This window comes from Moschus berezovskii, chromosome 1, assembly GCF_049115385.1.
Source record: "Moschus berezovskii isolate FMDL1 chromosome 1, NW_MosBer_1.0, whole genome shotgun sequence".
NCBI lineage: Eukaryota > Metazoa > Chordata > Mammalia > Artiodactyla > Moschidae > Moschus > Moschus berezovskii.
In genome coordinates, this window is record NC_142460.1 from 34,785,522 (window position 1) to 34,811,293 (window position 25,772).

At 38.6% G+C, this 25,772-nt stretch overlaps 1 pseudogene; it reads right to left on the minus strand.

The window, feature by feature from the left end:
• Positions 1–291: 291 nt before the first annotated feature.
• On the minus strand, positions 292–25,474 carry LOC129549912 (ribosomal protein S6 kinase beta-1-like; annotated as a pseudogene).
• Between the last annotated feature and the right edge of the window lie 298 nt (positions 25,475–25,772).

A 25,772-nucleotide genomic window follows, 5' to 3' on the forward strand; every position in this document is an offset into this window, starting at 1 on the left:
CTGATTGATTTTTAAAAATCCATGTTTATTTTTCCTGTCTGAGGTATTTTATGTAATGACATTGACTCTTCAAGGCTGTCTTCCTGTATCACCTCAAAGGATACTCACATCTCCCCTTCCCACTTTTTTGTCCTAATTTCATTGAAAGCATTGCTCTGTCATAGATTCATATGCAGGTGCTCTGGTTGTTTGGAGATCGTAGGAAAAACTTTGTTTTGTAATGTGTGGCAGTTTGGAGGTCATTTTGGAAATGGTGCTTCCTCCCTCGTGGTCACATTCATCTCCTCTATTCTACTTGTTTGGCTGAGGATTTGCCATGCTAGATGTAGTACCTCTTCCCCCAAAATTCCCAGAAATGTGATGGGGCCAATGGGTGTCCGTGGGTTACCAATACATCTTCAGGGTGTCCGGATTTTTAATTCAGAGGGAAACTTTTCTTCCACGTTTTCAAGGACAGATGGAGCCACATATGCAAAGCATGTATCATTTCTAGGTGGTTGGCAATCTCACTGAACTAGGAGTCACCTGGGCTGTCAACAGGTAGGTGTTTGGTGTGTAAACTTTGATTCACATCCTCTTAATATTGCAACAGCAGTTTAAAGGCAGGGGGTGGGGGGGTTGGGAGGTGGCGGGGGGAATGGAGCTCCTCCTTACAGTCAGCAGTTCTTGCCCAGTTAATGCATATGAAGAATAGATGAGCTTGAACTTCTCTAGCATCTAAAAGACCAGCTCCAAGACAAGAAGCAGCATTTCTTTTCAGTGGCTTTTTAATCCGATCTCTGGTTTCTTGTGTGAGGTAAGAAGGCAAATTGAGTTTACACTTGAGGACATTTCTTTCTCTTCTCCCAAGTTAAGGAAGTGCTCCAGTCAACATGTCCTATATTAATGCTCCCCAACTCCACCAATCCCCAGCTCTACTATAGCCACTTCTCATCAATATTTCAGGGATCATCTATACTACTCTTCCACAAAATGTGTGCGTGACTGTTCCGTCATCAATACATTTTTTGAACAGTCCAAATTCTTAGTTTCCATGACCTTGTGAGTAAGTATGACTTTCTCTGGCTTCAGGTGTCTGTAGATAGTCATTTTTTTATGTAAATGTCCAAAAGCCATGGGGATTTCTGCCAGTAAAGCAGGTTGTGTGTTACATAAATATTTCCTCTTTCTTCTAACTGCATGAATAATTCTCCTCTGCTGAGATACTCAAGGATGAAGTAGAATTCTCCACCAGTCACAAAAGCATAAATTAAATCCACAGTGAAGAGATGCTTTGCTTTCTCCAGAATATTCCATTCTGATTTGTGTATGAGCTGTATCTTTAGCACTTTTTTTTTTTTGTTACTCTCATTGTCTTCTTAAGTACCTTCATGGAAAGTATTTTCTGGGTTTTTGCTTCTGTTACTTTTCATACCTGAAAAACCTTTCATAGGTCCCTATACCAAGTACTAATCTAACTCAACACATCCCGGCTAGCATTTTTCTGGCCCTCTGTCCACAGTAGTTTCTGAGATTTCAACTTTGTCGCAACACTTCATGCCAATGGCATATAGTCCAACCACCCCACAGTTCATGCGTTCATTTAGTTGACCTCTCTCCTTTAGCTCATTCTCAGAGCCTTATCATCTGGCTGCTCCAGGCTATTTCGGACACTCCTAACATGTCCTCAGTTTCCCTGTTTCAGAAGTCTGGTGCTGAGTAGAAGCCATCCCAGCTCTTTTATGACCTCAAGGGCTGAACCCTCCATCTCTGTAGCCATTACAAGCTCTATGGCCTATCCTCTATCTATCTATATTTATACCATCTATCCCTTCCCTAAGAGAAGGTAAAGTTAACACAGAGACTAGGCAGAAAAACAGGTTCAGTCCATGATCCCTACTTGAAGTGACTACATGACAACATACTTTCTGAATAAAAAAAAGCACAAACATAGCACTTTGCAATGGAATATTTTGGCTGTCAAAGGGAAATAGGGTGGCTCAGATGGTAAAGAATCCAGCTGCAACACAGGAGACCTGGGTTTGACCCCTGGGTTGGGAAGATCCCCTGGAGAAGGGAATGACAACACACTCCAGTATTCTTGCCTGGAGAATTCCATGGGCAGAGGAGCCTTGAAGGATTCAGTCCATGAGGTTGCAAAGAGTCGGACATGACTGAGCAACCAACACTTTCACTTTCTTTATGGGAGATAGGAAGAAGGTGGAAAGTAAGACAGTCCCCAAGCAAACCTACAATCTGTACACTCCATCCTACCTGAAGCCTACATCCTCTGTCCCAGAAATCCATGCTTCTCCAGATACTGTCAAGAATTTGCCAAACTGTTACTCAAATTAAAATAAAATGACTACAGATGAGACATTTTCAGAACACGAATTTTGTCATTTACTTAAAAATCTCTAAAGTAAAGAATATGAGTGTGTCTAACTGCCCACCAAAAGCAAAAAATCATCACTGCCAATTTTGAGAAATGCAAACATTTTTAGCAAAATTCCTATTTGGATGCTTATTTCATGTGAAAGTTGTAACTACATAAAAAGTATTTATGCAAATGTATTAACATACACCTTTATAACTCCTTTATTTCTTTATGCTCAGTTCAGTTCATTTGCTCAGTTGTGCCCGACTCTTTGTGATCCCATGGACTGCAGCATTCCAGGCTTCTTTGTCCATCAAGTCAGTGATGCCATCCAACAATCTCATCCTGTGTTGTCCCCTTCTATTCCCGCCTTCAACCTTTCCCAGAATCAGGGTCTTTTCCACTGAGTCAGTTTTTGGCATCAGGTGGCCAAAGTATTGGAATTTTAGCTTTAGCATCAGTCCTTCAAATGAATATTCTTGACTAATTTACTTTAGGATTGACTGGTTTAATCTCCTTGCAGTCCAAGGGAGTCTCAAGTGTCTTCTCCAACACCACAGTTTAAAAGCATCAATTCTTTGGCGCTCAGCTTTCTTTATGGCCCAATTCTCACATCCATATGTGACTACTGGAAAATCCATAGCTTTGACTAGTCGGATCTTTGCTGGCAAAGTAATGTTTCTGCTTTTTAATATGCTGTCTGGTTTGGTCATAGGTTTTCTTCCAAGGAGCAAGCATCTTTTGATGTGGTCATGACTGTGGTCATCATCTGCAATGATTTTGGAGCTCCCCAAAATAAAGTCTCTCACTGCTTCTATTATTTCCCCAAATATTTCCCATGAAGTGATGGGACCAGATGCCATGATCTTAGTTTTTTGAAGTATTAAGCCAACTTTTTCACTCTCCTCTTTCACTTTGATCAAGAGGCTCTTTAGTTCCACTTCTATGTTTCTTTATGTAAAATTAAGGAGAGAAACAAGGTGTGTGATATTTATGTGTGAGACCTATTGAGACAGACACCACAGTTTTGAAATCTGGCCTGAAGCCTTATCAACTGTGTCCCTGAGCTGACTTCATTTCACAGGGCTGTAGTTTTCTCATCTGTAGAAAAGATTAATAATGATTCCTACTCCATAGGCTTGTCCAAATAACACAGGTTACTATATATCACATATACAAAACAGTACTTTCACAAGAGGATTACTCAGTATCTATAGTCTATAATGTTCATGTTCAGTCACTCAGTCGTGTCCGACTCTTTGCAACTTCATGGACTATAGCGCACCAGACTCCTCTGTCCATGAGATTCTCCAGGCAAGAATACTGGATTGGGTTGCCATTTCCTTCTCCATAGTCTATAATACTAAGTCAAAAACAGATTTTTATATCTTGATATATATATTACCAAATCATCTTTTACAAATGAGGTGTGTTTTCATTGCTTGTTTCATCCAATGAAATATGAAAGACTGATTTTCCAACATTCTTAACATCTCTTATATACTCATTTTTATCCTTTTTTGACATATGGTAGGAAGTACTACTGTGTTCAAATTTGCAATTCTTGATTATTAGTAACTTTCTTCTCACAGCTTTTTCTTTATACTCTTTTTTCCTCTTTCTGCTCTTTACCCATTTAGGGGTCATTTATATGTGTTTTAAAAATCATTCAGTAAAAACTTTCTAAATTAGTAATCATACATAAGCATTCATAAAAGACAAATATTTTGAAAACATTTTCTTCTACAATTTTTTCTGATGCTTTATTTTTGTCATGAATTTTGTACTATATACTTTTTATTTATGATCTCTTTTCCTTTGCACTATTGCTTTTATGCTTTGATATAATTTGATCTCAAAATAAGAAAAAAAACAACATTCTCATGTCTGGTTCATAGTTTCATTTTTTCACAGTTAATTACTTTGGTGTTCTGGAATGTATGCCACAATACAACATGAGACTGGGATATACCTTGATTGTTTTCTAAATAGTTAACCTAGTATCACGAGTCTCCTGACATTTTGTGTATTCATCATCATTTGTTTTTGTCTTATCTTAACTGTACCATTAAATTGTCTATCACTTGTATCAGTTCTAGAGGCAAAATTGATCTTTTTTCATTTTTGAAGCTTTATACAATGTAAATTGAAAACTGTATGGGAGTAATTTTTCTCTCTTGTTTCTTTCCACCTACTTTCATATTCCTTTCTTGCAACGAGATTCTGAGTATGTTTCCTAATCTTGTCCACTCTGATCTGAAGTGTTCTGGAGGATTTACTGAAAGGTATACCTTCCTGATTAAAAAGAAAGAAAAAAACATGACTAAGAGAAAGTCACCTTTTTATTTCCTGGATTGGACCTGGTCATGTGAGTATGTGATGCCTGATCTATAGGATTGTTGTGAACAAGAGAACACTATGAAGATGACCTAGGATGGTTGAGAAGTTGAGTTACATTCAGTATAACCCTTGAACCAACTGCTCCAGACATTTTTTTGTTAGTGTTTTTATTTTTTAATGAATGCTCTTTTTAAAAGATTTTTTTAAATGCAGGTCATTTTATTGAATGTGTTACAATATTGCTTCTGTTTTATGTTTATTTTATTTTTTGGTCAGGAGGCATGTGGAATCTTAGCTCCCCAACCAGGGATCAAACCTGCATGCCCTGAAATGGAAGGCAAAGTCTTAACTGCTGGACTGCCAGGGAAGTCCCCAGATATCTTTTGATACTGGATAATTAAAGTCAATAATAATAATAATAATATATCTTGCTTCTAAAACATTCTAGCTGTTATTTTTTCTCTAGAGATATCACTGAATTGATAGGTCTTTATTAAATCAGTCATGAATTTGATTTTCTTTCCCTGATTCCTGCCAAGTAGAAACCTAACATCAATACTCAGTTCCTCTGAATCTCTCCCCTATTTTTCTCTCAGCTTCATCTCTGGCTGCTTATCAATGGATCTACATGTTCAGGTTCTCATGCTTTTCCCGAGATGATAGTTCCATATCTTATTCAATCAATCTTAGCTAGAACATCTTTGCTACTCATGCTCTTGTATTGAAATTCTTTCTTGTCTTCAAGCAGTCATGAGTTCCAAGAATCATGAACAAGCCTTCTCTTGTCACAACTGAAATATGATGCCTCTTTACTCTGAACACCAACAACAGTTGGCTTATATCATTGAAATGGCAGTTTTCCACATGAGAATTAAAACCATTTACAGCCCCACAGCTTGTTTTCTACACTGACATGAATTTAATATTCTATTGCCTGCAATTAACATGAATTGAATACTCCAGAAAAAATTTACCCATGGAAATGAAGTTATAGTAATTTTATTCATTGTTTTAGGAACTTACTAAATATCTGTTTATCTGAACAATGGACTAGTCTACTTACCCATAGCTCCTTCTCAGAATAATAATGCTCTATTTAACTGAACAAACAAATCTTTACTTTTCAAGATTCACTTAAAACCTTTCTCTCCCTGTGCCCACCAATCCTAAATTATTACAGAACAAATTTTGCCCAGTCCCAAACAGTGTTGGGGAAATGGAAGTGTTGGGGAACAGAATTAAAAACAAAGTCTCCCAACCCAGAAATTCTTTCCACAGAGCTAGTAGAGAAAAAGAACAGGCTTATATTGAGTAAACATTAATTAAACCAGAGTGTGATGTTCATTACAAGCAATCTGCTAAGAGATTTCAAAGACAAAAATAAATCTCACATTTTTACACATACGACCTATTACTTACAGGTTTTCAAGATAAGTGATAAGTAGTCCTCAAGTCAGAGAATTGACAGCACCATTTATCACACATAGTTCATTTTAGCTTTGACTTATTACGCTGGTCTCCATCTGTGTGAATTAATTAGCTTTATTCAAAAGACAAACAAACATCATATCTTTATGATAGGAAGTAGTTTAGCACCTCAGAGTGAAATGCCCATAGAAATAGGCTCTATCTTCCCAAAGAGACTGGGAGTTAGGGGTGCTATCTCTCTTGATGATTACATTTCAGAGAAACAATCTTCAAGTCTTTGAGAAAGACATCCCTAGGCTATAAACCAACAAAATGCCAATCTAGTCTTCAAAAGGATTTATATACATTTCAAAGAGAGAAGAAGGTACTTTAAAAATTATAAATTTCTAAAGTGAATCCTCAAAGAAAAAGGAGAAAAAAGAAATCTCCAAAACCTTCTGAATATATTGCCATTGATGTCTCCTTTCTGAGACCCTAGGAAGACTGTCAATACAAGGGCTCCCTACTACTGAAGTAATACACTTGGCTTTGGTTTATCCATAGGTTATCATGCAGGTGACATTTCCGGGGACCTAGCAAAAGACACCTATTATCTTATAATGATTTTTGAATCTACTACATATCTTCTACCAGACTATAAGCTGCTGCTGCTGCTGCTAAGTCACTCCAGTTGTGTCCGACTCTGTGTGACCCCATAGACGGAAGCTCACCAGGCTCCCCCATCCCTGGGATTCTCCAGGCAAGAACACTGGAGTGGGTTGCCGTTTCCTTCTACTAGAGTGTAAAAAAAACTATGTAAATTTGTGTTTTCTTTTTCTTTTCTCTATGGCTAGTATAAGATCCTATATTCATCTAAGTCTTCACTGAAGCACCACATTTTCTTTCATGGTTTCAACAGTATCTCATCCGTTTTATGATGTAAGTAGGACAAAATTAACTGGTTCTCCTCTGCAGATAATTTATATGATTCTCTCTTATTCTGAACATAATTTAATGTAAGAATAACACTTGTCCTTTAATATAAACAGAAAAAATGACTGAAACAACCAATTACAAAATGCCTGCCATAAAAATTAGTATTATTTTATCATATTGGTGGTAGAATACAGGCAAATGGCACTATTTAAACAGACAGAAATTACTAGGTTTCCTAATGGATTGTTACAGTTACTTCTTATTCATTAATGTATCTCTTCTTATTCTGATCCTCCTGATTTTTGGCTGCTTCTCCATTTGTTAAAAGAATATGCTTTTTAAAAAGCACTTCAGAGATGCATAAATGAGTTGCTTTCTGAAAATGACCTCCCCAAAGAAATATGCTTTGAGAGAAATTTTAAGCCTTTTCATTTCTAATTAACCCCCTACTGGGGTATTGTACAGTTGCTCAATCATCATATAAGACACAAATTTCTTTTCTTTAAACATTCCATAGACCAATGGCTCCTGCTGTGATTAGACAAAGGCAAGACGCCAATACAATGTTAGCCATGACCTTTTTTCTGTCTACCAGAGGGATAAGGCAGTAGCTACTTCAAGATTGCCAATGAAATAGCAACACTCAAAATGGTAATAAAATAGTTCTTTTATAATTAGGGAGAAAAAACTGATACTGCAATTTCTTATTTGATACTTTCATTTAACTTGCAGGAAGCCTGCTGAAAGTGCTGAAAAACATGTTAGGGAGTTTATTTGACCTTTATGTTGCAGCTACCAAATATCTGTCTAGATGGACAATTAAAGTGGGCAAATAAAGAGCTTGCATTCAATGAAAGTATCATTCTCAAGTGGAGTAAGACATTTACATGATTCTAAAAATACGTGAGAGGGTTAATCACATTTCTTTTCTATGTGCTAGACCTTCTTCTGAGTCATGCCTGTTTTTGTAATTCTAGAGTTTAGCATTCTTTCCCTTTCAGCCATGGACACCTTTTCTCCAATTCAGATAACTACTGTCAGATGAATTAATTACACATGCTATTCTTCCCAGGTTTAAACAAATAAGAAGGAATTGACAAACATAACATTCTATCTCATAATATAGTTTTAAATATTGTTACTCAGTCATGTCCAGCTCTTTGCAACTCCATGGACTGCAGCACACAAGGCTTCCCTGTCCTTCACTGTCTCCTGGAGCTTGTTCAAACTCGTGTCCATTGAACTGGAAATGCCATCCAACCATCTCTTAATCTGTCTTCCCCTTCTCCTTCTGCCTTCCATCCTTCCCAGCATCAGGGTCTTTTCTAATGAGTCAGCTCTTTGCATCAGGTGGCCAAAATATTGGAGCTTCAGCAACAGTCCTTCCAATGAATATTCAGGATTGAATTCCTTTAGGATTGACTGGTTGGATCTCCTTGCACTCCAAGGGACTCTCAGTTTTCTCCAACACCACAATTCTTTGGTGCTCAACCTTCTTTATGATCCAATGCTCACATCCATACCTGACTATGGAAAAACAATAGCTTTGACTCTACAGACCTTTGTTGGCAAAGTAATGTCTCTGCTTTTTAATACACTGTCTAAATTAGGCATAGCTTTTCTTCCAAGGAGCAAGTGTCTTTTAATTTCAAGATTGCAGTCACTGTCCACAGTGATTTTGGAGCCCAAGAAAAGCAAGTCTGTCACTGTTTCCATTGTTTTCCCATTTATTTGTTTTAAAGATAAATGCACAAAATATAAAAGCTGCTCATGCAACTCAATAGCAGAAAAATGAACAAGCCAAGCAGCCATGAAATTAAAAAGACACTTACTCCTTGGAAGGAAAGTTATGAACCAAACTAGATAGCATATTAAAAAGCAGCGACATTACTTTGCCAAGCAAGGTCTATCTAGTCAAGGCTATGGTTTTTCCGGTGGTCATGTATGGATGTGAGAGTTGGACTGTGAAGAAAGCTGATCGCCGAAGAATTGATGCTTTTGAACTGTGGTGCTGGAGAAGACTCTTCAGAGCCCCTTGGACTGCAAGGAGATCCAACTAGTCCATTCTAAAGGAGATCAATCCTGGGTGTTCATTGGAAGGACTGATGCTAAAACTGAAACTGCAATACTTTGGCCACCTCATGCAATGAGCTGACTCACTGGAAAAGACTCTGATGCTGGGAGAGATTGGGGGTGGGAGGAGAAGGGGACGACAGAGAATGAGATGGCTGGATGGCATCACCAACTCAACGGACATGAGTTTGAGTGAACTCCAGGAGTTGTTGATGGACAGGGAGGCCTGGCGTGCTGTGATTCATGGGGTCGCAAAGAGTCAGACACGACTGAGCGACTGAACTGAACTGAAGCAAAAAGTGGGCCAAAAAACTAAAGGGACATTTCTCCAAAGAAGACATACAGATGTCTAATAAAAACATGAAAAAATACTCAACATTACTTATTATTAGAGAAATGCTGATCAAAAACCACAATGAGGTGTCATCTCATGTTGGTCAGAATCAGTTCAGTTCAGTTGGCTGGAGTTACTGTGAGTAGATACCCCATGTCCAAGGGCAGAGAAGCCCCAGCAAGATGGTAGGAGGGGCAAAACTGCATTTAGAATTAAACTCCAAACCCACCAGAGATGCTCAGAGGGCTCAAACATACATGGTGTGCTCCAGGACCCAGAGACCCCACCAAGACTTAGACAGAACTGTGCTTGAGTATCTCCTGCAGAGGTTCGTGTCAACAGTAGACTGCTGCAGGGGCAGGGGCTCTGGGTGCAGTAGACCTGGGTATGGCATAAGACCTTTTGGAGGAAGTCACCATTAACCCCACCATAGTGCCACCAGAACTTACACAGGACTGGGAAATAGACTCTGGGAGGACACAAACAAAACCTTGTGTGCACCAGGATGAAGGAGAAAGGAGCAGTGACCCCACAAGAGACTGACCCAGGCTTGCCCATGAGTGTCCAGGAGTCTTTGGCGGAGGTGTGGGTCGGCGGTGGCCTGTTGAAGGGTTGGGGGCACTGAGTGTAGCAGTGCATGCGTGGGATGTTTTGAAAGAGGTCAGTGTTATCTTAAATTACCTTCACAAGAGTTTGACCTCAAGGTCAAATAACTGGGATGGACACAGCCCCACCCATCAACAGAAAACTGGATTAAAGATTTACTGAGCATTGCCCCTCACATCAGAACAAGACCCATTTCCCCCTCAGTCTGAATCTAATATCCAAACATGACTACTGGAAAAACCATAGCTTTAACTAGATGGACATTTGCCAGCAAAGTAATGTCTCTGGTTTTTAATATGCTGTCTAGGTTGTTCATAACTTTTCTTCCAAGGAGCAAGCGTTTTTTAATTTCATGGCTACAGTAGCCATCAGCAGTGATTTTGGAACCCCCCAAAATAAAGTCTCTCACTGTTTCCATTGTTTCCCCATTTATCTATCTATCTCCCCTATCCTGATTGCTCCTCCCACCTCCCTCCCTACCCCATCCCTCTGGGTTGTCTCAGAGAACAGACTTTGAGTGCCTTGCTTCATGCATCCATCTTTCACTAGTTATCTATTTTACATAAGGTAATATATATGTTTCAATGTTATTCTCTCAAATCATCTGACCCTCGCCTTTTCTCACATAGTCCAAAAGTCTATCATTATTTCCTCTAGTCATCTATTTTACATATGGTCATCTATTTTACATGTGGTTAGATATATCATCTATCGTTGTTTCCCCATCTATCCACATGCCCATCTAGAACTGCCATACAAACCAGCAATCCCACTGCTGGGCATACAAACCAAGGAAACCAGAAGTGAAAGAGACACGTGTACCCCAATGTTCATTGCAGCACTGTTTACAATAGCTAGGACATGGAAGCAACCTAGATGTTCATTGGCAGACAAATGGATAAGGAAGCTGTGATACATATACACAATGGAACATTACTTAGCTATAAAGAGGAATACATTTGAGTCAGTTCTAATGAGATGGATGAAACTGGAGCCTATTATACAGAGTGAAGTAAATCAGAAAGAGAAACATCAATACAGTGTATTAATGCATATATATGGAATTCAGAAAGACAGTAATGATGATCCTACATGCAAGGCAGCAAAGGAGACACAAATGTAAAGAATAAACTTTTGGACTATGTGAGAGAAGGCAAGGGTCAGATGACTTGAGAGAATAGCATTGAAACATATATATTACCATATGTAAAATATATGACTAGTTAAAGTTCTATGCATGAAGCAGGGCACACAAAGCTGGTTCTCTGGGACAACCCAGAGGGAAGGGGTGGGGATGGAGGTGGGAGGAGGGTTCAGGATGAGGGGCATCACGTGTACCCATGGCTGACTCATGTTGATGTATGGCAAAAAACATCACAATATTGTAAAGTAATTATCTTCCAATTAAAATAAATTAATTAATCTAAAAAAACAATGTCTTCCTTAAGAAAGGATAAATGCAGGAATTAAGATTAAAATATAAATATTAGAAAGGAACATATACTCTTTTTTGAGTGAGTTTGTAATGAGGCATCTAAGCCAGTCTGAGACTTCAGAGAAAGTTTCATAAGAAAAATGGCTTAAGTCTTGAGACATGAAGATTCAATTGACATTGGATAGACAAAAAGAGGTGAACAATAGTGTTCCAGCACTGTGATGTCTGAAAAGTTTAAGGAACCAAAATAACTTCAAAGGGACTGGATACCTGGTGTGGATTTCTTCTGGAGAGTGATCCAAGAACAAATTTAAAGGCACTCAGAGGTTATATGGAGCCTATAATATATCCTACAACCAAGGACAAACTTTAAAGGGTCTCAAAATAGTACTTGAAAAGTCCTGAAGTATTTGACATATGTTTTAATAAGGCTATAATTTTAAAATTTATAAGCATCCAGACACTAAATAAAAATAATAATACTTGGAGTTCCATATACTTCCTTCTAGGAATAAAAGGGACAGGAGTGAACAGATATTAGGGAGATGCAGAGCAGAGTTCTGTTAGTCATACATCTAGTTTCCTGGAAACATCTGTTTTCAGCCAAGGGCAGGCATTTGTAGGAGGTCTCCCAAAAACTTTAATATCACTTTGTTAGGCTACTGTGAAATGTAAATCTTATAGCATGAAGTCAATTAAACCAATTAGGTTATTTTCAACTTTCAATGTTTATATAAATGTTCTAAAAATTACTTTTAATGCATAACTACACAAATATGAGATTTAATATCCAGACAGTATGATCAGCTTTCAAATGTGGCTTGCTAAGCCAATCTCAAGTTTACAGTGTACAAGAAAGAAAATATAACAGGCTTATTTTTCTGTAAAGTAACATCTTAATCCAAGAAACTTATGCCATTCAGTTAGGATTAAATACAAAATAAAACTCAATTGAATCAATAATCATTGGATTTTTTGAATTGAACCACATTGTCAAATACTTTAATATCTGCGAAGGTTAACACTCTATTTTATGCCAATAAATAAAATTCCATTATTTGGAAGATGAGTCCATCACCTAATGACATAGGGACTTCATAGGTTAAATAAAAACAAACACATTTCACTATGTAGACCACCTGTCATCCATGAACTATTTCTTAAAATGAATTAAACTGAAAATCATCATTTTTTCTGAAAGGAATCAAGAAAAATTGCTTCAATATTCATCTGTTATTCTGCAATAAACTCATGTTCCCCAAACATTGGATCTGATGACATTGGGATTAAAAGAAATGTCACTGAAGGCTGTAGCTGGGGAACCACAGGACATTAGGTCACATAGTTCAAAAACAACTTTCTCAGTAGCTGACAGTGGTATTTTCTTACAGAAAGATACTATTACTATGATTGTTATACAATTAAAATCCAGTTAAACAATAGAGATAACTGAAATCATGCTTTTTTTTTGCCATTTTATTACTTTTTTCTACATTGTTATTGTGACTAATTCCCAAGGGTGCGAATTCAGAGCCAATAAAAGCTTAAATGATTTTACATTAACAAATTAAGATTTAAATATGTTTCAATAAACCATAATAAGAAAGTGAGAACCCTGAAAATAGACTCGCTTTTCTATGTCTTATCTTGTGATAATTAGGAGCACTCTGACTGGAAAGCATTTTCAACATATGCACAAACCATAGAGACAACAGAAGGTGGAAACATATGACTGTAGCACAGGCTGTCTGTATTAACCCACAATGCCCTTCGTAAAGTCTCAGAGATGGCGCATCTGAAGAATGTGCTCGGAGTTGTAGTCCACTTCTCATTATTCCTCATTTAGCTTTTTTTTCTATAATCAGAATAATTTCCTTATTCTTTGTCCAACAAGTCCATTTTATTCCTGCTTCTATACCTTTGCAATCGCTCTGTCCTTTGTTTCATCCTCTTGTTATCCAGATGCCAAGTCTCCAAAATATGGCTAAATCCTACCTGTAAATATGAAGTTTTTCCTTCTTTCTTTATTGCCACAGGCAACATTCATTTTTACTATAGTAAAATCAACTCTAGGGTTGGCAGAAGGTAGGCTGCAGGTCATCTTTGGGTTAATTGAGATCTGCTGAATTTGGCTGGATTTGACTGAACTCAGATTAGCCCCGTGAATCATCTAGTTCCAGAAAACACTGTGAAGGATTAACCAACATCTGGGATATGTTGTTCTTAAGGAAGAGTTTGAAAAAATTACATAGATGTACCCAAAGATTTTGTTTTAAATGTTGTCTTGTATAACGTGTCTACTCTCAACTTATTGGCTAAAACAAACCACTTCCACATGCCTTACATTGAAGTAGGAAAGTATACTCCACTTTCTGGAAGATAGGACTGTTTAATACTCTTAGAGGGGAGAGAGCAGATAATTAAAACAATAACACCAGTTACTCCAATCTGCACACTTGATGGAATATAACGGGCTTTCCTCCTGAATGAAAAAGGCACTCAATACTTCCCCTAGGAATAGAGCAAGTGCCTTTAATTAAGGCATAAAATGCAAAGTCCCACATCTCATGATCTCAATCAGATCCAGATGTAGTTCTTTCTGATTTAGAAATATATGAGTAAATAATACAAGAATATTCTTCATCCACTCACAATATTTTATGGTGAAATGGGAGTACTCTAAACAAAGAAACATACCCAGTCATACAGAAAAAAAGAAGAGACACTTGGAGTCCTTCAGTTCGGTTCAGTTCAGTCGCTCAGTCGTGTCCGACACTCTGCGACCCCATGAATCACAGCACGCCAGGCCTCCCTGTCCATCACCAACTCCTGGAGTTCACTCAAACTCATGTCCACAGAGTCGGTGATGCCATCCAGTCATCTCATTCAATGTCGTCCCCTTCTCCTCCCGCCCCCAACCTTTCCCAGCGTCAGAGTCTTTTCCAGTAAGTCAACTTGTCGCATGAGGTGGCCACAGTATTGCAGTTTCAGCTTTAGCATCAGTCCTTCCAATGAACACCCAGGATTGATCTTCTTTAGAATGGACTGGTTGGATATCCTTGCAGTCCAAGGGACTCTCAAGAGTCTTCTCCAACACCACAGTTCAAAAGCATCAATTCTTCGGCGATCAGCTTTCTTCACAGTCCAACTCTCACATCCATACATGACCACTGGAAAAACCATAGCCTTGACTAGACGGACCTTTGTTGGCAAAGTAATGTCTCTGCTTTTTAGTGTGACCCCATAGATGGAAGCCCACCAGGCTCCCCCGTCCCTGGGATTCTCCAGGCAAGAACACTGGAGTGGGTTGCCATTTCCTTCTCCAATGTGCGAAAGTGAAAAGTGAAAGTAAAGTTGCTCAGTCGTGTCTGATTCTTAGCGACCCCACGGACTGCAGCCTACCAGGCTCCTCCATCCATGGGATTTTCTAGGCAAGAGTACTGGAGTGGTTTGCCATTGCCTTCTCCGAATATGCTAGCTAGGTTGGTAATAACTACTGAATGGCAATTAATCTCTATATCTCAGTAAAGGTCCACCATTATGGAATTTAGGTAATACTCTCTGATTAACCCCTAGTTTAATTCACTCCTGTGTTGGTTCAGTTCAGTTCAGTTCAGTTCAGTCGCTCAGTCGTGTCCGACTCTCCGCGACCCCATGAATCTGATCACCAATCCTTGTTTCTCATAATTTAGACTTTGCCTTCCTGGAGTCTCTCCTTTGTTCTGTCACCCTCCTTGGTCACCTCGGAAAGGCACCTGGGAGAATTTGAGCATGGTGGCAGCTGAGTAACTTTCTGTATTGAACAATTAAGAAGCTAAGGATTGTTTTGCGTTTTAGTCTTTTTTAAAACCAAGCTGGTGGCACTTTTGGGGGCACAATTTTCAGACACTTGACTTTTCGCTATGTGATTTCAGTCAGCTCTTGTTCCAGTAGTCACACTCACAGTTCTTTTTGAGACATATCTCTTGTCTAGACTTCTTGGAAGCTATTTTGACCTCAACAGTCATTTGGGGGAACCACAGCTTTTGTCTCTTTTCTCTGCTCATAAGTCAGTGAGAGGTCTTAGCAACTCCTCTTAGCAAACAGCTTGATGATCACCTCCCCCCTACCTTGTGCCTTGATTTGATGTTTCCCTTAAGATTTTGTCTTCATTGGCTTTTGTGACACAGGCCTTTACTCAAGTTTATGTCTAACGACTGCAATTGAGTCCATCTTTCAAACCTGTAAGTCCTGAATTTTGAGAATTATTTGTCTGTTTCATCTCTTACTGTCAACAGCCTAAGTTTTTCTTAGACTCATCTCTTTTCTGTGGTACCATGCAAAAACACAGGTAATAACCAGTTTGCTTGTGTGCTCGGTTGCTCACTTGTGTCCAGCTCTTTGCAACCCTATGAACTGTAGTCCACCAGGTTCCTCGGTCCATGGGATTTTCCAGGCAAGAATTCTGAGATAGGTTGCCATTTCATCCTCCAAGCAATCTTCCTGACCCAGGGTTTGAACCCACATCTCCTGCATCTCCTGAACTGACAGGCTGATTCTTTACCACTGAGCCACCTGAGAAGCCCAATAACCAGTGTGAGTGAGTGAATGATAGTCGCTTAGTCATGTCCAACTATTTGCAACCCCATGGACTATAGCCTGCCAGGCTCCTCTGTCCATGGAATTCTCCAGGCAAGAATACTGAAGTGGATTGCCATTTCCTTCTCCAAATAACTAGTGTAGGGGGCACAAATTCATTTTATACACAACCTAATTTTAAAATAGGCTATAGATTTAGCAAAATTTCAGCAGAAATAACTTTGGATTTTTATTTAGCTAAGCTTTATTAATGATGTCCACACTGCCTGACGCTGTGCCCAAAATCAGTAGCACCCTATTTTTGTTTTATACATGATATAGCAGCACTCTGACTCTAGTAATAATTACTCTATAAATCCTGGAAAAACAACAGGGTCAAAATATCAGAACTTTACAACACTCATGTCTTGCCATATTACAGTAAGGAAAGAAGTTGGCAGCTGTTCTGCTCTGCTCCCCGTTTTCTAGCCTGGGACTGAATGAAGCAGTCTCTATCTGGGACGTGGTATTCTTTCCTGGGATAGAAAGTGAAAGTGAAGTCTCTCAATAGTGTCCGACTCTTTGCGACCCCATGGACTGCAGCCCACCAGGCTCCTCCATCCATGGGATTTTCCAGGCAAGAATACTAGAGAGGTTTGCCATTTCCTTCTCTAGGAGATCCTGACCCAGGAGATTGAACCCAGGTCTCCTGCATTGTAGACAGGCACTTTACCATCTGAGCCACTAGGGAAGTTCCTGGAATAGATAGTACCAAAATAAGAGAAAGACTGAGCCAGACCACCAAGTAAAACTTCAGGTTTCTGACATAATAAATATCACATTTACTTACATTCCATTGGTCAAAGCATATTTTATGGTTAAGTTAAAAAAAATGTGAGGCATAATTTCTATCAATAGAACTCCTGAGTAACTCCTGATAATGAATAGGGATATATGAAGCAGTGATGAAGGGTAATGGATAGTTGTACAACAATCTATTTTATTCAGTTCAGTTCAGTTCAGTCGCTCAGTCATGTCCGACTCTTTGCGACCCCATGAATCACAGCACGCCAGGCCTCCCTGTCCATCACCAACTCCCGGGGTTCATTCAAACTCATGTCCATCGAGTCGGTGATGCCATCCAGCCATCTCAAGCTTCGTCGTTCCCTTCTCCTCCCACCCCCAATTCTTCCTAGCATCAGACTCTTTTCCAGTGAGTCAACTCGTTGTATGAGGTGGCCAAAGTATAGGAGTTTCAGCTTTAGCATCAGTCCTTCCAATAAACACCCAGGATTGATCTCCATTAGAATGGACTGGTTGGATCTCCTTGCAGTCCAAGGAGCTCTCAAGAGTCTTCTCCAGCACCACAGTTCAAAATCATCAATTCTTCGGCAATCAGCTTTCTTCACAGTCCAACTCTCACATCCATATATTGACCATGGGAAAAACCATAGCCTTGACTAGATGGACCTTTGTTGGCAATGTAATGTCTCTGCTTTATAATATGCTATCTAGGTTGGTCATAACTTTCCTTCCAAGGAGCAAGTGTCTTTTAATTTCATGGCTGCAATCAGCATCTGCAGTGATTTTGGAGCCCCAAAAATAAAGTCTGACACTGTTCGCACTGTTTCCCCATCCTTTTCCCATGAAGTGATGGGACCAGATGCCATGATCTTTGTTTTCTGAATGTTGAGATTCAAGCCAACCTTTTCACTCTCCTCTTTTACTTTCATCAAGAGGCTTTTTAGTTCCTCTTCACTTTCTGCCATAAGGGTGGTGTCATCTGCATATCTGAGGTTATTGATATTTCTCCCGGGGAATCTTGATTCCACCTTGTGCTTCTTACAGCCCAGCGTTCCTCATGATGTACTCTGCATAGAAGTTAAATAAGCAAGGTGACAATATACAACCTTGACGTACTCCTTTTCCTATTTGGAACCACTCTGTTGTTCCATGTCCAGTTCTAACTGTTGCTTCCTGACCTGCATACAGGTTTCTCAAGAGGCAGGTCAGGTGGTCTGGTATTCCCATCTCTTTCAGAATGTTCCACAATTTATTGTGATCCAACACAGTCAAATGCTTTGGCATAGTCAATGAAGCAGAAATAGATGTTTTTCTGGAACTCTCTTGGTTTCTCCATGATCCAGGGGATGTTGGCAATTTGATCTCTGTCTGCCTTTTCTAAAACCAGCTTGAACATCTGGAAATTCATGGTTCACATATTGCTGAAGCCTGGCTTGGAGAATTGTGAGTATGACTTTACTAGTGTGAGAGATCAGTGCAGTTGTATGGTAGTTTGAGCATTCTTTGGGATTGGAATGAAGACTGACCTTTTCCAGTCCTGTGGCCACTGCTGAGTTTTCCAAATTTGCTGGCATATTCAGTTCAGCACTTTCACAGCATCATCTGCCAGGATTTGAAATAGCTCAACTGGAATTCCATCACCTCCACTAGCTTTGTTCATAGTGATGCTTTCTAAGGCCCACTTGACTTCACATTCCAAGATGTTTGGCTCTAGGTGAGTGATCACACCATCGTGATTATCTTGGTTGTGAAGATATCTTTTGTACAGTTCTTCTGTGTATTCTTGCCCCCTCTTCTTAATATCTTCTGCTTTTGTTAGGTCCATACCATTTCTCTCCTTTATCGAACTCATCTTTGCATGAAATCTTCCCTTGGAATCTCTAATTTTCTTGAAGAGATCTCTTGTTTTTCCTATTCTGTTGTTTTCCTCTATTTCTTTGCATTGATCACTGAGGAAGGCTTTCTTATCTCTCCTTGCTAGTCTTTGGAACTCTGCTTTCAGATGCTTATATCTTTCCTTTTCTCCTTTGCTTTTCACTTCTCTTCTTTTCACAGCTATTTGTCAGGCCTCCTCAGACAGCCATTTTGCTTTTTTGCATTTCTTTTCCATGGGGATGATCTTGATCCCTGTCTCCTGTACAATGTCACGAACCTCCATCAATGTTCATCAGGCACTCTATCTATCAGATCTAGTCCCTTAAATCTGTTTCTCACTTCCACTGTAAAATCATAAGGTATTTGATTGAGGTCATATCTGAATGGTCTATTGGTTTTCCCTACTTTCTTCAATTTCAGTCTGAATTTGGCAATAAGGAGTTCATGATCTGAGCCACAGTCAGCTCCTGGTCTTGTTTTTGCTAACTGTATACAGCTTCTCCATCTTTGGCTGCAAAGAATATAATCAATCTGATTTCGATGTTGACCATCTGGTAATGTCCATGTGTAGAGTCTTCTCTTGTGCTGTTGGAAGAAGGTGTTTGCTATGACCAGTGCATTCTCTTGGTAAAACTCTATCAGCCTTTGCCCTGCTTTATTCCGTGCTCCAAGGCCAAATTTGCCTGTTACTCCAGGTGTTTCTTAACTTCTTACTTTTGCATTCCAGTCCTCTATAATGAAAAGGATATCTTTTTTGGGTGTTAGTTCTAAAAGATCTTGTAGGTCTTCATAGAACCGTTCAACTTCGGTTTCTTCAGCGTTACTGTTTAGGGCTAGGCTTGGATTACTGTAATATTGAATGTTTTGCCTTGGAAATGAACAGAAATCATTCTGTCCTTTTTAAGATTGCATACAAGTCCTGAATTTCAGACTCTTTTGTTGACCATGAATGCTACTCCATTTCTTCTAAGGGATTCCTGCCCACAGTAGTAGATATAATGGTCATCTGAGTTAAATTCACCCATTCTAGTCCATTTTAGTTCAGTGATTCCTAGAATGTCTACGTTCACTCTTGCCATCTCCTGTTTGACCACTTCCAATTTGCCTTGATTCATGGACCTAACATTCCAGGTTCCTATGCAATATTGATCTTTACAGCATTGGATCTTGCTTCTATCACCAGTCACATCCACAACTGGTATTAGTTTTGCTTTGGCTCCATCCCATCTATTTTATTATTGATCCCTTTAATATTATTTATTTTACTCTTTGGAATTTTCGATTCTATTTAATATAAATCTTGTTTCAGGCTAGTAAATGTTAGTTTCCTAATAGATTATAAACAATTTGATGCAAATTCTTTATCTTTCTTAATTTTCAATTTATTTTTGAGGATATTATATTTATTCATTGATCAGGAAGCCATATCATCCCATCCATGCTTCTAGATGAGTTTAATCCCCATGTAGGATTTCTACTTATATGTGGGGTAGGCAACCGTTTCTCAAATATTTTGATTCCTACTTTACTTGTATACTTATCAGTTCCATAGAGATAGAGGTGAAATAAAAACTTTTTATAAACTTTTATCATCCCTTTTATAAGCCCTATATGTATATTTTATTTCTTTATTTTAATTGAATGATAATTGCTATACAATATTGTGTTAGTTTCTGCTATACAACAAAGTGAATCAGCTATGTGTGTGTGTGTGTGTGTGTGTATGTGTATCCTCTCCCTCCTAAGCCTCCCTCTCGCCTCCCACACCCATCCCTTTGGTCATCACAGAGCACCAATCAGCTCCTTGTGCAACACAGCAGCTTCCTGCTAGCTATCTATTTTACACATGATAATGTATATATTTCAGTGCTGCTGCTGCTGCTAGTCGCATCAGTCGTGTCCGACTCTGCGCAACCCCATAGATGGCAGCCCACCAGGATCCCCCCATCCCCGGGATTCTCCAGGCAAGAACACTGGAGTGGGTTGCCATTTACTTCTCTAATGCATGAAAGTGAAAAGTGAAAGTGAAGTCGCTCAGTCATGCTATTTGCTCAATAAATTACAACTAAAAATAGTCTATTTTTATTTTAGGGAATATAAACTATATTCTGTAAATTACTTGAAAAATGTAAATAACAAGGAAAATATCTGTGTGAATTCATGGAAACAAAACATAAAATATTTCCTGTATCCACTCCTCCCCCCAATTTTACCCTCAATGTCAACTGTATACATTTCTATTACAAGAGAATATTAGTTTGGGATTAAAGAAGTGTTTTGAGCTGCAGAAAAGTCAAATAGAGAGAGTATGAGGCAAAGGTTCTCTGAACAGTTCTACTGCTCTTGGTAATCTTCTAGAACTCTTGAAGTTTTCAGGGTTTGTGGAGTTTTGCAGATTTTTCCTAAGACGGATTGCATTCCAACTCATATGTATGTGAATTTGTCATATGCAATATAATATTATTAGTAAACAGTTCCATATTGATTCAAATAAATTATTATTATTTAAGTAATTTTGTGCAGCAAATATTTTGATCTATATAGATAAAGTGAATACCCTTCATACTTTAATTATCTAGAAAAACAGCTTTGTAACACAAAATATAAATGATAGACAATTTGTTTAATATGGAACTGAAGTATTACAAAATGCAGGACTCAGGAGATCTGGCCTAAAGTTACCTCCCTATGCAAAAGGATAAAATTTACTTGGGGAATATATTTCTAAGGTGTGTGCTGAAAGATGAGTAAAAGTTCAGTACCAAGAACAGAGTAGGTATTCTAAAGATTAGGAAATTTCACAACATACAGAAAAAGAAGTCTAAAATATCATAATGGATTCTGTGAACTATAGCAAATTTGAATTACTAGAAGATAAAGAATAAAATTAGATATAAAATAAATAAGTTTGGAAAGCACAGGAAAACAAAGATCATGATGGGCTTGGCATACCATGGTTTGGAACTTAAGATCAACCATGTGAAAAGCAGTGTTAAATACATATACTTTCTGTTTTTCAAAATATGGATGTTTAGAGCAATGATGTATAATGATATCGTTTTAGGCATAGTCTAATTATTGATAGATTTCTTGTTGTTAAGCCAAGGGGAATAAAAATATTAGTGTAATCTTCATTAAAGAATCTGAGTATGCAAGAATTTAAGGAATTTTAAGTCAGCAATGGCAAGCCACTCCAGTACTCTTGCCTAGAAAATCCTATGGACAGAGGAGCCTGGTAGGCTGCAGTCCATGGGGTCGCTACGAGTCAAACATGACTGAGCGACTTCACTTTCAATTTTCACTTTCACACATTACAGAAGGAAATGGCAACCCACTCCAGTGTTCTTGCCTGGAGAATCCCAGGAACGGGGGAGCCTGGTGGGCAGCTGTCTTTGGGGTCGCACAGAGTCGGACACGACTGAAGTGACTTAGCATCAGCAGCAGGAGTAGCAGCAGCAGCAATCAGTCGTATGATCAATGGTCAATCATTGCTAAAGAACCCAAAATTTGCCTACATCGGTTTAAAAATTTTCCAAATAATTCTTGAATTTATAAACTTGTCCTCCAAACCTTAAGGATATCATCAGTTTTGAAGTAAAACTTTTCTCTTAGTTTCATCGAATCTGAAGCACACATAAAGTAGAGAAACTTTATAAATCACATATGTCCCAAGGAGTTTTTCTAATCTAAATCAGCCAGTCACTTTGAAATTGTGACATTATTATCAGCAAATTGCTCAGCAATGCTTGAAACCATTATTTCACTGAGTTGAAGGCATTTTAGCCATGGAGACTTAGTACCTAATCTGAACCTGCCTATAGTACAATCAAGTCTAGTGTGGAGGCTAGCTAGCCAATCTCTTAATCAAGCTCAGAAAAGTAGTTTTCCTCTGCAGTTCCAAGTTCATTGGGTACAGAGCTCTTGTCTCAGAAGAAACAAATTGTGATCATGTCAACCATAGTTTAAGAGTGTAACTTATTAACTAATAAACTCATCTGATATGCCACCTTAATAAAGTCTTCCACACCTATATTAAAATAAACTTTTATAATCATCTTTAAATCTTCCCTAAGATGATTTTTAAGAGCATTGTCACAGTATTTCTCCCTTTTAAAATTTCTTTACATCTAGCAGAGAATCTCATTAACAAACATAGAACCCAGACTTACATAATGCAGAATACAGTAGAAGATGGTACACAGACCCTTTTTGTTTTTTTCACTATCTGAGCTGTTTATGAATGGAAGCCCCAAATTGTATATTATTTATTTAAAGGTGGTCAAGACCTACCTCACTAGAAAAACTAGTTCATCAGGCAAAACACATCTCTTAAAAATAGGAAATAAAATCATAGGGATAACACAGATTAAATTTCTCTAAGGAATGCTGTTAGATAATCTCATCTTGGCCTTGGAAGCACAAGAGAGGTTGCCCAGTGATCTCTTATTGCTAACCAAAACCTCACTGTATCTTGATTTTCAGAAACTCAAAATAGAAAGTAAGAAGAAAGTGACTTGAAAGTAAGTTCTTATAAAGCCAGGATGATTGCTATTCAGTGTTTTGTTCTTTTACTATTAGTTTTAGAAATACTTCCTTGAGGTTCATTTCTGTACATGAATAAAACATATCCCTTTTATATTATTTATAGGGGAAGCTTTAAACCTTTAATTTTAAGATAACACACCACTTCTTTTTCAAGAAGTGGTATTCTACCACAAAATGTTGAGTTCTTTTTTATAAGTTTCTAAATTCAAAATATTTTATCTTTAAAGATATTTATAATTGGTCATATGAAATGTAGATATGTTTATTGTATCAGTTCAGTTCAGTTCAGTTCAGTCTCTCAGTCGTGTCCGACTCTTTGTGACCCCATGAATCACAGTACGCCAGGCCTCCCTGTCCATCACCAACTCCCGGAGTTCACTCAAACTCATGTCCATCGAGTCGGTGATGCCATCCAGCCATCTCGTTCTCTGCCGTCCCCTTCTCCTCCCGCTCCCAACCTTTCCCAGCATCAGAGTCTTTTCCAGTGAGTCAACTCGTCGCATGAGGTGGCCAAAGTACATCTACTAATTCAAATTTAGAGAAAGCATTTTGGTGATCTAATTGATAGGGAGCTCATTAGAAATAAATATGGGAACAATGATGCTTTTAAATTACAGAAATCTAACAAACACTTTTGTGATAAATTAAGTGATTTAAAAACTTTATTTCCTCAAGTTACCATTTACTGGGTCAGAAACCAATTGTATCATTATCTTCTTTAATAGATTTTCATCCTAATACCTTAGTTGAATAGATCTATTTTTTAAAATAATTACCTACTTAACAATTCAGCTACATGAAACATAAAAACCTCATCACTATAACAAACCTTTAGGAATGGAATCATATGCAAAATTCCAGCTATTTCTCCAACATCTAATTATGTACATACCTATCATTTATTTCCCAGAAGTGAATGTCAAGCTAATTAGGACTTTTATTATGTTCTTCATCCATATATTAGTAGGAAAGAAAATAAACTGGGATTTCTGAGGGGGCTTTCCTGGTGGCTGTGTGGTAAAGAACCTGCCTGCCAGTACAGGAGCTGTGGGTTCAATCCTTGGGTAGGGAGGATCCCCTGGATAAGGAAATGACAATCCACTCAAGTATTCTTGCCTGGGAAATTCCATGGGCAGAGGAGCCCGGGGGCTACTGTGCACGGGGTCTCAAAAGAGTCAGTCACGAATTAGCGACTAAATAACGACAGATTTCTGAGTAAATTTAAAGGTTACTCTACATGGGGCACTAATTGTATTCCAAGATTTTATTATCTGAATGTGTTTCTGCTGTATTGCAAATGTTTTAAACAATGGTCAGTACTATCCTACTAGTCCACACATTTGTGACTTCTTCCACACTCATGATGTTGAAAATTACATAGATTAGATGGAGCCAATATGTTCTTTGTGCTCTGGGCAAGTCTCTTCTCTCTCTCCACAGTCACCACTGCAATAAGCCTTGGAAAGCATGGACACAAATTTCATTTTGCACTTTGATGATCAAGAATCATCAGATTCCCAGAAAGTCTGGGTTATGCTTCATTCTCTGGAAACACATCACAATATGAATCTGTACGTTGCTTGATGTGAAGTGCTAGTCTCAGCTGTGTCCAACTCTTCTAGTTCAGTTCAATCACTCAGTCGTGTCCAACTCTGAGACCCCATGAACTGCAGCTCTCCAGACTTCCCTGTCCATCACTAACTACTGGAGCTTGTTCAAACTCATGTCCATCGAGTCAGTGATGCCATCTAACCAACTCATCCTCTGTTGTCTCCTTCTCCTCCTGCCTTCAATCTTTGTGACCCCATGGACTACAGTTTAAATTAAACAATTAAAAACAATTCTCCTCTCCTCATTTCCTTACTTCTTTCCTGCAAATGATACCTGGCTTTCACCTGAAATGACTTTTGATGTGTAGCTGTCAGTAAACCAAACCTGAAAAGTAAAATTGTTAGTTTCTCAGTAGTGTCCTACTTTTTGCCACCCCATGGACTGTAGCCAGCCAGGATCCTCTGTCCATGGAATTCTGCAAGCAAGAATACTGGAGTAGGTATCAAACCTGAAGTTGGACAATACCTGTCTCACTACTCATTTCCTCAGCCTGAACCTACCTTCTGTCCCTCATTTCTGCTTTGAAACACATTTCATCCGATGTCACTACCTGTTCTTCATTCATTTCCCACTTATTTACTGATTCTGTGATCATCTACCCTTTATTTTTTACCTCTTCCCTCACTTAAACTCACTTCTACACTGATGCTATCTATCACACGTTGCCCTTGACATCAGTATACACAAAGATGCTTCTTCCACTTGTGTGTGGCAAGCAGTAGTGTTGTTACTAAATATTCTGACTGTCTCCTGGTCAGGTAGTATGGCACTTCCCAGTTCTCTTTTTGTTGGGTGGGGCCATTTGCTCAATTCTCCTGGGTGAGCTCTGAGTAGAAGTGATTTAAGCAACCTTTGAAGTTGAACCATTTAATCAAATGGAGACACTCCAGAGG